Genomic DNA, 12,500 nt, shown 5'->3' with positions numbered 1-12,500 from the left:
CCTCTCCAGTATCAACACATGTCACGGTTTCCAATTATTTCAAGCCTTTTAGCATTTGGCGAGAGAGGCGCTGGAAGAGGAACGGCTGTCCTTTGCTATTAATCTCAATTACTTTAATATTTTTCAGAACTTTCTCAAAAAACGAAAAAAAAACTTAAGAGTAAGTGAAATATGAACGCTCGTTACCGTAGACTTTTTGTAAAATTGAAGTTATAAAAAGAAAAATGTGATAAAGAACAATAATAAAGAGGAGAAAAAGAGAGATGAAGGGCAGAGAGAGAATGAGAGAGAGAGAGAGAGAGAGAGAGAGAGAGAGAGAGAGAGAGAGAGAGAGAGAGAGAGAGAGAGAGAGAGAGAGACAGACACACACACACACACACACACACACACACACACACACACACACACACACACACACACACACACACACACACAGAGAGAGAGAGAGAGAGAGAGAGAGAGAGAGAGATTAAAATCGTTACTTTTCCAGAGTAGAATTACTCATTACATTACCAGTGATGCTATAACGGCAAAAAGCGTGCGTAAGTGCGTTCGTGTGTGTATGTGTGTGTGTGTGTGTGTGTGTGTGTGTGTGTGTGTGTGTGTGTGTGTGTGTGTGTGTGTGTATGTGTGTGTTTGTGTGTTCCCTACCGCCTCTCGCATCACCATCAGTGGAGTCAAAAGCAAACTTCCACCCTGTTCCTTTCCATTCCTTATTATTCTATGCAAAGAAATCGAGAAAGCTCATGAATAAACTCGTCTGCAGCGTCTCGAAGGAGAGAGTACGGGCAACACAGTCAGGAGAGGAAATGAAAGTGTATGAATATGATAAAAAGCATCTTGGTACTTATTTTCTCATAGCCACACCGAGTCCTTCTCTCTCTCTCTCTCTCTCTCTCTCTCTCTCTCTCTCTCTCTCTCTCTCTCTCTCTCTCTCTCTCTCTCTCTCTCTCTCTCTCTCTCTCTCTCTCTCTCTCTCTCTCTCTCTCTCTCTCTCTCTCTCTCTCTCTCTCTCTCTTTAACCATCTGTCACTCAGTCTTTCACACTCTCATCTCCCGGCAGTCAGTTCTTTCCAATCTTCTTCCCATTTTTACCACTCTCTCTTTCTTCTTCCTTCCACAAGGCCGAAAACTTTACCGTTCCGCCCAAAAGAAGAAAGCAAAAATATATCTCGGATTTCTCTACCCCATTTACTTCTTATTAAATACGTCGGGTTTTGAAATGGAACAGAGAAATTACACTTTTCACCTTTTTACTATTACCAACCCCAGATTCTTGCCGGCAAAGGGAGGGAGGTAAAAATAGGAACACAACTATTCATTCCCTTGCGTAGTAAGTCGAAATTTCTTACTTCATCTCTAGGGAATTGACGTGGCACTGAGGCCTCTGTTCAGCTCAGTGAAGAGAGACCCGTTTACCTTTTTGTAGAGCTGAGGTAGTCAGGAAGAGAGGATACCTGAGAGGATGTAGGGAAAGTAAAGGTAATATGTGGGACATGCTTTACATCCGATAGACTCTCATCATCTCTTAGGTAGGAAAAGAAAGGCGAAGGACACATTACGAGAGCTCAGAAAAAAAAACTAAAAAGCCCCTAAAGGAATAGAAAGATGGAGAGGTAAGTGAAAGGATGAAGAAAGATAAAGATGAAAGGCATAATCCTAACAGAAGGTAAGAAAGAGTTATACTATGAAAATTTGAAGAAAGAAGAAAGGAAAAGAAAATATCAAAGACGGTTCATATGAAAAGAAAGTTATAAATGATGGAGGGAGGCAAGGAAGAGGAGGAATGAAAGGAGAGGAGTAGAAAGGAGTAAGAGAGTCACGAAAGAAAATAGGAAGAGAATGATGAAGCAAAGGATGGAACGAGACGTGTCCGGAAAGAGGGAATAAGAAATAACATAAGGTAAAAAAAAACGTAAAAAATAAGGTAGAAAATAACATGAAAATAAGTCCAATAGATAAAGTGAGGCAAATTTGAGAAGAGAAAAACGCGTCAGGAAGGTAGTGGTGGGGTACAAAATATGCTAAAGGTACATCACAACATCATTTCTTTTTTCCATTTTGAATTGTGTTTACAAAATCTCATTCAAATGTAAAAGGTATAGAGTCGGGAGTGCACGAAATACACAAAAATTTTAAGAAAGGTGGAGTTGTTCTCTCTCTCTCTCTCTCTCTCTCTCTCTCTCTCTCTCTCTCTCTCTCTCTCTCTCTCTCTCTCTCTCTCTCTCTCTCTCTCTCTCTCTCTCTCTCTCTCTCTCTCTCTCTCTCTCTCTCTCTCTCTCTCGTAAAATTTTTATCATAATTTGGTTTTGAGTATGAAAGATAGAAAAAAGATAAAGGAAGGAGCGAATTACGAATGGAAGGAAGGAAAGAATGAAATAATGAAAGAAAGGAGGTAGAAAGAATAAGAAAGAAAAAAAATATGATAGGAAAAAACACGACTAGATATAGAAAAAGAATTATGATTGGAAGAAATATTGTGACCTATTTTCAGCAGTGTGAGAAATTGAGTTGAAAGATCTAGAAAGGTTAAAAAAAAAAAAAGGCATACATTGGGAGTAAACACGCTCTCATTATAAAGTTTCGTTAGAGGGAATTTTATTTGAGTTTGAAGGTCATGATTGAAAATTAAAACAGGAATTAGAGAAAGTCACTTGAAGCTAACTCAGGACATGAAATGGCGTGTTTATTTATCTATTATTTATTTTTGTACGTGCGTGTGTGTGTGTGTGTGTGTGTGTGTGTGTGTGTGTGTGTGTGTGTGTGTGTGTGTGTGTGTGCGCATGTTCACTTTGAATTTTATGATAGTTTCTCTCTTATTTATTCCTTTTTTTTGTGCGTGTAGTTTTATTTTAAATTTAAGTTAGTTTCTCTTGCTCTCTATTTATTTTTTTTATCCATGTGCTACACCATTTACAGTATAACTGAAAAAGGGGAGTAGAACAAATTCAAGCTAGTAAACATGAGCGCTGTGAGCCTGCCCTCCATTTGATTTTGTTATTTAGTAAACGAATAAACTACAGTATATATATATATATATATATATATATATATATATATATATATATATATATATATATATATATATATATAAATAAACGAAACTAAAAACCGGGCACCATCATAAATAGATGAAAAAATAAATAAATAAAAAGATATATACATCATAAAAAGAAATTAACCACTTATTTTTATACTTTGTAAACGAAACTTCCATTGCATCTCTTTCATCTTGGCAATACACAAACACTGTTCTCACCAAGCAAAGTAGAAAAAGGAAACAATAACGCTTTTTACTCACTCACTAGCGCATATATGGTAAAAGACTCCTCGGATTACACTCAGCTACAATACCAGGCATCTCAATTTTCCGGCGCCATAGTTCGAATCATTCAATTTGTACCAGGTTTCTCCTCTTAGATTTTTTTTCTTAGCCACTTTATTTGAGATTTTATTTTATCCTTTCTTCATGCACGATCTTCATGATATAATTTAAAGCACACGATGCATATTATCTAGTTTATAATGCTGATTTCTTTATGGTTATTGCTAAGTGTGCATTGTGAGTCTGTTGGTTAATTCTATAAATGGTTAAAAAATATATGTAGTTTTTGTAACTGCCTCTTCCCGAAATCCATTAGAAAAAAGTGGATTTCATGTATTTCCGTATTTGTTATGTGAAAAGGAAGTTGTGCAATGATTACAAAATACTACACAACTGGGAACTGTACTCCTCCTAATTGCTGCTTCCGGAAATTCATTCGAAAAAACGAGTTCTGGTTGCACTGTCCAATTTTGTTAAAGGGACCTGTAATTGTTATTGTGCCTCTCTGAAAGAATAGTAAATGTAGCCCACGACCTGAGCTGCCTCTCTTGATTACACAAAAAAATGTCTCACCACGGAAATTACAGGTTGCCACTTTAGAAGAAGCCTGTCTTTCGTTACATATAAAAAAAAAAAAAACAAACATTTACACTACTATCCTTTACCTTGCATTATTACTCACTCTCTCTCTCTCTCTCTCTCTCTCTCTCTCTCTCTCTCTCTCTCTCTCTCTCTCCCCTTCTCTAACCCGGTTCCTGTGTTGTACCCTCCTCTCTACATTGTCTTCCACCTCATCCCTTTTAGTCATCCGCCATTTACTCCATGTTCAGCCCATGTAGCAGCCTCCCCACCACAGCCTCACTCACCTACCACCTTTTCCCAGCCGCCGCAGGACAATACTCACAGATCACCGACACAATACGCTCTGGTCTCCCTCTGCTCACCTTCCATTGTTGCTGTGTTCCACTGCGGGCGTGAGGATGTCGACGGTTCTCCCTTTCTTCCCTCTGTCTCCCTCCCTCTCTGTCTCTCTCCCTCTTTTCTCTCTCATCCCCTCCTGTCTGGTTCCCTCGCCCTTGTTTTCTCTCTCTCTCTCTCTCTCTCTCTCTCTCTCTCTCTCTCTCTCTCTCTCTCTCTCTCTCTCTCTCTCTCTCTCTCTCTCTCTCTCTCTCTCTCTCTCTCTCTCTCTCTCTCTCTCTCTCTCTCTCTCTCTCTCTCTCTCTCTCTCTCTCTCTCTCTCTCTCTCTCTCTCTCTGTCGTAAGTTTTTTCGCTACTGACCCGTGTGTGTTTTTAGCAATTTATGTTATATTTCGTCTAATTAACGTGTGTATGAGCTTGTATATCATTTATCTCTTTTGTTTTTACTTCGATTTCAGTGAGAATATTAGAATCCCTCATTTAGAAGCAACATTGTTAGACGGGAAGGAAATTTCTCTAACGCTTATCAGATATTAGTAGCTCATGTGTGTATTTTTATTTCGTATTATTGCGTCATCCTGAAATATCAAATCTGTTCACACGCATTGATTCCTGAGCTTCTTTATGTAACATGATCAGATATGAAAAAAAGTAAGATTCAATTGTGATAGTAATCTTCTTATTAATCTTTCCACTACACTTCCACTAATTCATCCTCTTCCCCTCCTCCTCCCTCCTCTCCTCTCTCAAACTTGTCTACTTAACCTCACCAACCCCCCTTCCCCACCCCGTTCTGTTTTCCTACGCAACTGCACTCTCTCTCTACCTGCTTTGATTTTCCTCACTCCACTTACTGCTTTCAGGATGCCTAATAAGTCTTCCATCAGTGAGCTTCTCCACTACTTGCTCTCCTCCACATCATAATTCAATATCAGTCCCATCTTCCTACTCCAATATCACCATGACCACCACCATCATCACCTTCACTACCACCATCACCATCATAACCTTCACCACCACCACCATCCGAACTCCCCGACCTTATCCAACCAACTTTGCTCCTTCACTTCTTCAGGAGTGTCGGCAGCAGCAGGCTCAGCGGGAAGCCAAACATTATTTCGGCATCATAGAGGAATTTCGGCCTCACCTGGTCCCTGCGGCGCCTACCAGGTGTGTGGAATTCCCTTTTGAAGTTTACAGAATCCGTTCAGAGGTAAAAATTCAGGCTAGAGAATGGAATGGGCTAAGTAATGAGGGAGGTCTAGTGGGAGGCGGTAGTGGAAGACTTCCCCCCTCCTTGATGATGAGATGAGCTGTTGTAATCACTTTACTTAACGTTATGGTTGTCTGATGCGATGAGAAACTGTTTCCTCTTTTCGCTTGATGAATCTTGTCAGCTCGAATGAGTTACGTAATATGGTTTCTTGGATGAGTTTATGATGTTACCTCTTGGCGTGATGTGGAATATTATATTGTTTTCTCGTTTGTTGCTCTCTCTTTGTTGTTATCCAGCGGTGAAACAGACTGGAGTAAAAAATATCATGTTACACAACGTATTATAATCCCTTAGGTGAAAGTGTTATATTAATACTGTCTGTGCTGCTTTATTGTGCCTCAAGAGACACTACATTAAACAACACCAGACAACACCACACCACACCATCTGCTCCACATCTACAGTTCTTTCAATACTAATCACACCACTTGTCCTTTATAACACTATCTCAACGACACCATAATACCACACTACACCACAACATTTCTCAACACCGCTTCTTCTATCTCAGTTTCACACCACCTCATTTAGCGCCACACCAGGCCATTCAGCACCACAATTCACACCACCTGTACTCACCTCCACGCCTTCCTCAGTACCAAACGCACTGAGAACTTCAACAAAGTACCAACAACTCAGGAGCGTAATTCCAAAGTTTAGCGTTTGGTTGAGGTCTTTTCTCAAACGCGCGTGCAGCATCAGGCCAACATTGCGTGGGTGTGTGTGCGTGCGCTGCTAAATTCTTCTTTTTTTGTATTTTCTTTATTAATTTTTCTTATCAGGTGACAGTCATTGGTTTTCACGTCGGTATTCTTAGGCTCTTCAGTACCATGACGTGTTTCCATATTCATTTTGTTTACTATTTTGGTAATTTTACACAGCTTCAGAAACTTACGTGGGGATTGAAATAGTGAAGACTCCGGCCATTAATCTTCTGACCACCATAGACCCTCCCTAAATCGTCTAATCACACCAAAAAATCAAGATGAAAATGCGTTCCAGTACTGAAGGGGTTAACAAGGAGCTGCACGAGGAAAGTTGCAACGTTGCGAGTGTTTCTTTTCCTGGGTCATGGAGTGAGAATCGATTGCTGTGTTTTGTTGTGTTGTGTTGTGTTCTCTCTCTCTCTCTCTCTCTCTCTCTCTCTCTCTCTCTCTCTCTCTCTCTCTCTCTCTCTCTCTCTCTCTCTCTCTCTCTCTCTCTCTCTCTCTCTCTCTCTCTCTCTCTCTCTCTCTCTCTCTCTATCTATCTATCTATCTATCTATCTCTCTCTCCATCTCGCGTTTCTGTGGAAGGATGAATCATGAGTCGAGTTGGGGCAAGTTAGGGATATGCACCGAGTTTGCTGTTTTGCTGGTGACGAAGAGTGACGCCAAATCAGCTGCCTCCTGTAACTTTGGCAGATTCAACTTCGGGCGGCTCCTGATGCTGCCTCTGTCTCTTCTTGTGGGGACCGTGATCCGCTTCCTGCTTGCCTTGACAGTGCTGTGTGGACTTTGATGGTAACTCTTGGCGCGACGTGGAATATTTTGGTGTCTTCTTGCTTGTTATTGTCTTTTGTTGTTACCTGTTGTAATTAGTTGTGAGGTAGAAAGTCGTGAAACAGGGAGACTTATTTTTATATAAGGGGTTTCATGTTACGCAGCGTATGATTATCTTGTGGGTGAAAATATTTACATGTGTCTTAGCGGAGGTTCTATTTTTCATACGCTGTTTTATCTTTGTTAAGGTCACGGGAGTTCTAACTTCAATCTTTTGTTCTCAATTTTTATTTTAATCTATTTGTGCTGCATCTTGATTTATATTCCCATTTCACTGCTAGACATTTCTCGTTATTAATTCCTACAGCCTGGAAGATACAAAAAATTAGCCTCTTAATCTTATTTTTTCCATTAGGTAGAGTAAATTATTCAGTACAGTGAGTGTTAACATAGAGATATTTAAGACATTACTTTTCAATCTTTTTATTTTAATTATTTGATTATCGTATTGCTCTATTCCTTCCTTTCTTCTTTTCTTGTTTCTGTTCTTGTTCTTCATGTTCTTGTTCTTGTCGTTGTTGTTGTTGTTCGCGTTCTTGTTCTTGTTCTTGTTCTTGTTCTTTTTCTTTATCTTTTCTTCATCATCATAATCATCTTTTTTTCTCTTCTTCTTCTTCTTTTCCTTTTATTTATTCTTCTTTCTTCTTCTTCTTCTTCTTCTTCTTCTTCTTCTTCTTCTTCTTCTTCTTCTTCTTCTTCTTCTTCTTCTTCTTCTTCTTGTTTTCTTTTTTCTTCTTCTTCTTCTTCTTCTTCTTCTTCTTCTTCTTCTTCTTCTTCTTTTTCTTCTTCTTTTACTTTTTCTTCTTCATCAACAACAAAAAAAACAACAAACACAGCGCAACATCATAACAACTATTAAGACAAAACGACAAAATGTTTACGGAGACTTTTGCTTACTTCACCAATGCTCTCTCTCTCTCTCTCTCTCTCTCTCTCTCTCTCTCTCTCTCTCTCTCTCTCTCTCTCTCTCTCTCTCTCTCTCTCTCTCTCTCTCTCTCTCTCTCTCTCTCTCTCTCTCTCTCTCTCTCTCTCTCTCTCTCTCTCTCTCTCTCTCTCTCTCTCTCTCTCTCTCTCTCTCTCTCTCTCTCTCTCTCTCTCTCTCTCTCTCTCTCTCTCTCTCTCTCTCTCTCTCTCTCTCTCTCTCTCTCTCTCTCTCTCTCTCTCTCTCTCTCTCTCTCTCTCTCTCTCTCTCTCTCTCTCTCTCTCTCTCTCTCTCTCTCTCTCTCTCTCTCTCTCTCTCTCTCTCTCTCTCTCTCTCTCTCTCTCTCTCTCTCTCTCTCTCTCTCTCTCTCTCTCTCTCTCTCTCTCTCTCTCTCTCTCTCTCTCTCTCTCTCTCTCTCCTACGGAAGTTGTGACACAGAACAGCGAGCCTCACGTACGAGTCTCGCCAGCCCTCCTTGTGTGGCGGTGCAGGAGGGCCATGAAAGGCTCATTAGCTCGTTCATTCTTTTTCTTTTTTCTTTTTCATATTTTTTCTTACCACCAGCTCGCCAACTAACTTTCTCAAATGGTCTAGCAAAGTTTATGGAACAAGATAAGAGAGTAATTCAGAGAGAGAGAGAGAGAGAGAGAGAGAGAGAGAGAGAGAGAGAGTTTTTAAAGCATCCTCTTACCGTCTCTGAAAATTTTTGCGTCTAACACGTTAATGAGAAAGGAATGTGATGTGAAAGAAATGGAATCTGGATGAAAATGTGAGAAAAACAGTAAAGTTAATGGTAAATAAAGCACGTTAGTTTAATCATAATCATGGTATGAAAGAGGAGTCGAGTGGCAAGGAGTGAAAGAAAAGACAGACGGAAAACAGGTATAAAACGGCAGGGAACAAGAAAAAAAAGTGAGAGTTGTATTAAAAAGAAGCACAAAGTAATAATCAAGGTTGAGATGGATGGGAGTGCAAAAGCAAGAAGTAAAGAAAGACATGCCCATATGCTTAAGACAAGACAGTAGAAAGTAGTAAAGAAATTAAGAAAGAAAAAAAAGAAAGTTGATTATTACGAATGTGAGGGTGAAAACAAGAAGTGAAAAGAACACAACGGGTATAGGTGTAGATAATGTCTGCTGAAAAAGAGGAACAAAAGGAGGAAAGCGAACGATAGATAACGAACATTTTAATATACGAGCAATTGTGATCAGGAATATTGAGTGGGAATGTTGAAGCAGTGAGGGAGAGAAGACACGTGCGGTGGGGATGTAAAGCAAAGCAACAAGGGGAAACAGGCAGAGGATGTGGTGCATGAACAATTAGATGTAGTGATGTCGCAAACGCCTATTGAATTTCATGTTTACAAATTGAATGCTGTCTAATGGAGGAAATAACAACTTGCTTTAATTCAAGAGGAGCACATAGACCAAGTGACCTCAGTGTGTGACTAGTGGTGGTTCCTGCCTTAACCTAACCTAACCTAACCTAACCTCGCAATTTTATATGAGTATTTAACACTATTATATTACGTTTTCAGGCAACTATACAAATCTTTTCGTATTGGCAACCTTTTTTTTTTTTTTGCCTTGTTTTAAGAGGGCAGTTTCAAGACACCTCGAAACCAGAATTAGCTCTTCTTTTTAAACCTATCTTCTATTTTCTTTTTAAGAGACACAATTTAAGCCTCTTTCTTTATCATTATTATTTTCTACACTTGTTGCTACGCCATTGTGCATAAGAGGAAAAGAAAAATTACGAGTGCAACCTTTACTCAGCTAACTTTCCTGACTAACCTCCACACACTGCAATTAGACACATAACTTGTACAAATAGCACCTCTCCTGCTCATCCTCGCCCTGACGTCACACTCAGCGCCTGTATAATTCATCAAGGTGGACTAACGTTACTTACCTGGATAGAATACAAATGAAAAATGCCCTTCTTTTTTGGCTTATTAAATCGCTCTCATATCCGTGCGCATAATAATGAATAAGTTACACGTCCTGCCGGATTGATACCTCTGCTTTTGTTTCACTTATTCCTATGTCAGTGAGCCGCGAAAGCCTAAGGTAATCCGTCAGATTTTGTACTTTCAATTATGTGAACGGAGGGAGAGAGGCACAGGAGGAAGCTACGTGTGTGTAAGGTTCAGCGTGTGGAAATCTAGTGGAGGGAAGCGCAATAGTGAAGTGAAGGGAGGATGACGAATGGAGTGCAGGGTAGATGGAGGTGTTTGTCTTGATTGTTGTCCTGTGGTTTCCTCGGGGGACTCCAGCAGGTTTCCCGTTAAGATTTATGGTGATGGTGGTAGTGGCGGTGGTGATGGTGGAGAAGCCAGACTGGTGGGCGGAGGTGGCCGGAGCTATGGCAGTGGCGGTGGTGCTAATGAGAGAGATTGCAGATGTTGGTTTCAGTTGCTGTTGTGACTGAGATGTAGCGGTGGTAGTGGTAGTGGTAGTAGTGGTATTTGATGCTGTGGTGACCGAGGTAATGATGAAAAATGATCTGGTAGTGGTGGAAATGTTAGAGATTGTGGTGGTGGTGGCAAACATAACTGTGGTAGTGGTGGTGGTATTGATGGTGGTGGTGGTGGCAGAGGTAACGTCGGCGCGGGAAGTGTAGCACCACCAGACGGCGCTTGCTAAGGGCCGCTGGAGTAGAGTGTCGTCCTCACTTTGGTAGTCATCACTCTCCTCGCTGCTTTGGTGTTCCTGGAAGCGCACCCTCCATCTCCTCCTCCTCCACTAATCAAACCACCACCACGAGCACCACCACCACATGTACCCCCATCACATTCCAGCTAGCAGATTAAATAATACGAGTAATGGATAATCGAGACAAACACTGCTTTTCCAGGATGCAATACGATCATATTGTGTCCGCGTTTAGTATTCCTGTCGATCTATAACAGGCAGAGGTTTCAAGACACTTCTTCCTCCGGGTGATATTGGATTTGTCTTCGTATTGTCTTCTGTAAGGACTGTCATTTTCTTCGTGGTATTTTCTGTTGCCCTTGTTCAGTGTCTCTTTATATTAGAAAAAACAAATAAAACAGATGAAAAGAAGAATAAAAGGAAAAAAATAAATAATTGTATTGAAATAGATAATACAAGAACAAGAAACTGAAAAAACAAATTAGGTTAAAATCGAGACAGTCAATGCTATAGAAAATGTAGTCTTAGGAAAGCAGAAATAAAAAGGACAACGGGTTAGAATAAACAGGAAAATAAAGAAGACAAATTGAGACAGACAGACCAAACCTGGGGAATTCATTTATTACTCTTACACTTACACTTTACTCGTACACTTCACACTTACATAAAAAAAAACAATCAAGCAAAGATAAAATAAAACAAGAGAAATAAGAAGGCAAAAAAAAGAAAAGAATAGACTAACGAAAGACGAGAAAAAGAGACGCGCCTTACACAAACACACACACACACACACACACACACACACACACACACACACACACACACATACCTTCAAGCGAGGACATGCTGGCTACTGTGAATCATAAGTCGTGAAATTTGCTCCCACGTGCCGCAATATCTGTATGCCCGCCACCCACCGTCCAATTCTCGCACAGGGCTGCCTGGGGACGTGACCAAATCCCCAGCCACACAGCCACTCACCCAGCCACCCTACCTAAGACTCCTTCCCTTCCCCATTCAACCTTCTCAGACTTCTCACTCCTATATCTTTTTTTCCTTTTCCTTCTTTTTGTTTTTTTTTCTTCCTTCTTCTCTTTTCCTCTTATTTCTTCACTTCTTTTTTCGTTCCCTTCTCTTTTCTTCCTTTTTTTTTTTTTTTTTCCTTCCTTTTCTTACTGGTCTTCCTTCTCCTTCTTCTTCTCTCTTGACCTTTCCCAGTCTTTCTTTACGTCTTTGTTCCTTTCTTTCTATTAAGTTTCGTCATCCTTTTTTTTTTTTCTTCTTCTTCCTGTTTCTTTCTCCTCTTTCTCCTTCTCCTCTATAACTTTCCCCAGTCTTTCCTTATTCATTTTCTCCCCCTCTCGTTTTCCTGCCTTTGTATCAACCTCACTCAACTCCTCCTTTCCCTCCTCCTCCTCCTCCTCCTTCTCCTCCTCCTCCTCCTCCTCCTCCTCCTCCTCCTCCTCCTCCTCCTCTTCCTTCTTTCCCCCTCCTTTCAACCTTCCCTCACTCACTTTACTCTTCCATGAACTTACCTATTTCTTTGTTTACTCTCCTTCCCCACCGTCTCTCTCTCTCTCTCTCTCTCTCTCTCTCTCTCTCTCTCTCTCTCTCTCTCTCTCTCTCTCTCTCTCTCTCTCTCTCTCTCTCTCTTCTTGCATACATTATCTTCCTTTTTACACGTCAATGGACAGAACGAGCGCCAGCAACAGTTGATTTCAGCGCTGTGTTTGCTGGCAAGTTACCGAGGCGAAAGACACGAGGGAGAGGGAGAGGGAGAGTTGCTGGTAATATGGTACGAAAGCAGGAGGAACAATAGGAAGGGTTGCTAAACTGTATGAATAACGATAGTGGCTTGTTATT

The 12,500-nt window shown here is 40.6% G+C and overlaps 1 long non-coding RNA gene across 1 annotated transcript in view; it reads left to right on the top strand.

The window, feature by feature from the left end:
• Positions 1-12,500, top strand: part of LOC123517684 — an 86,795-nt gene that overhangs the window by 63,682 nt on the left and 10,613 nt on the right. The window contains exon 2 of the long non-coding RNA XR_006678538.1: positions 5,320-5,414. This is a non-coding gene — a long non-coding RNA (uncharacterized LOC123517684). The remainder of the gene's footprint in view (positions 1-5,319; positions 5,415-12,500) is intronic.

This window comes from Portunus trituberculatus, chromosome 42 (genome assembly GCF_017591435.1).
Source record: "Portunus trituberculatus isolate SZX2019 chromosome 42, ASM1759143v1, whole genome shotgun sequence".
Taxonomy (NCBI): Eukaryota; Metazoa; Arthropoda; class Malacostraca; order Decapoda; family Portunidae; genus Portunus; species Portunus trituberculatus.
This window is presented reverse-complemented; position numbering and strand designations above follow the sequence as displayed.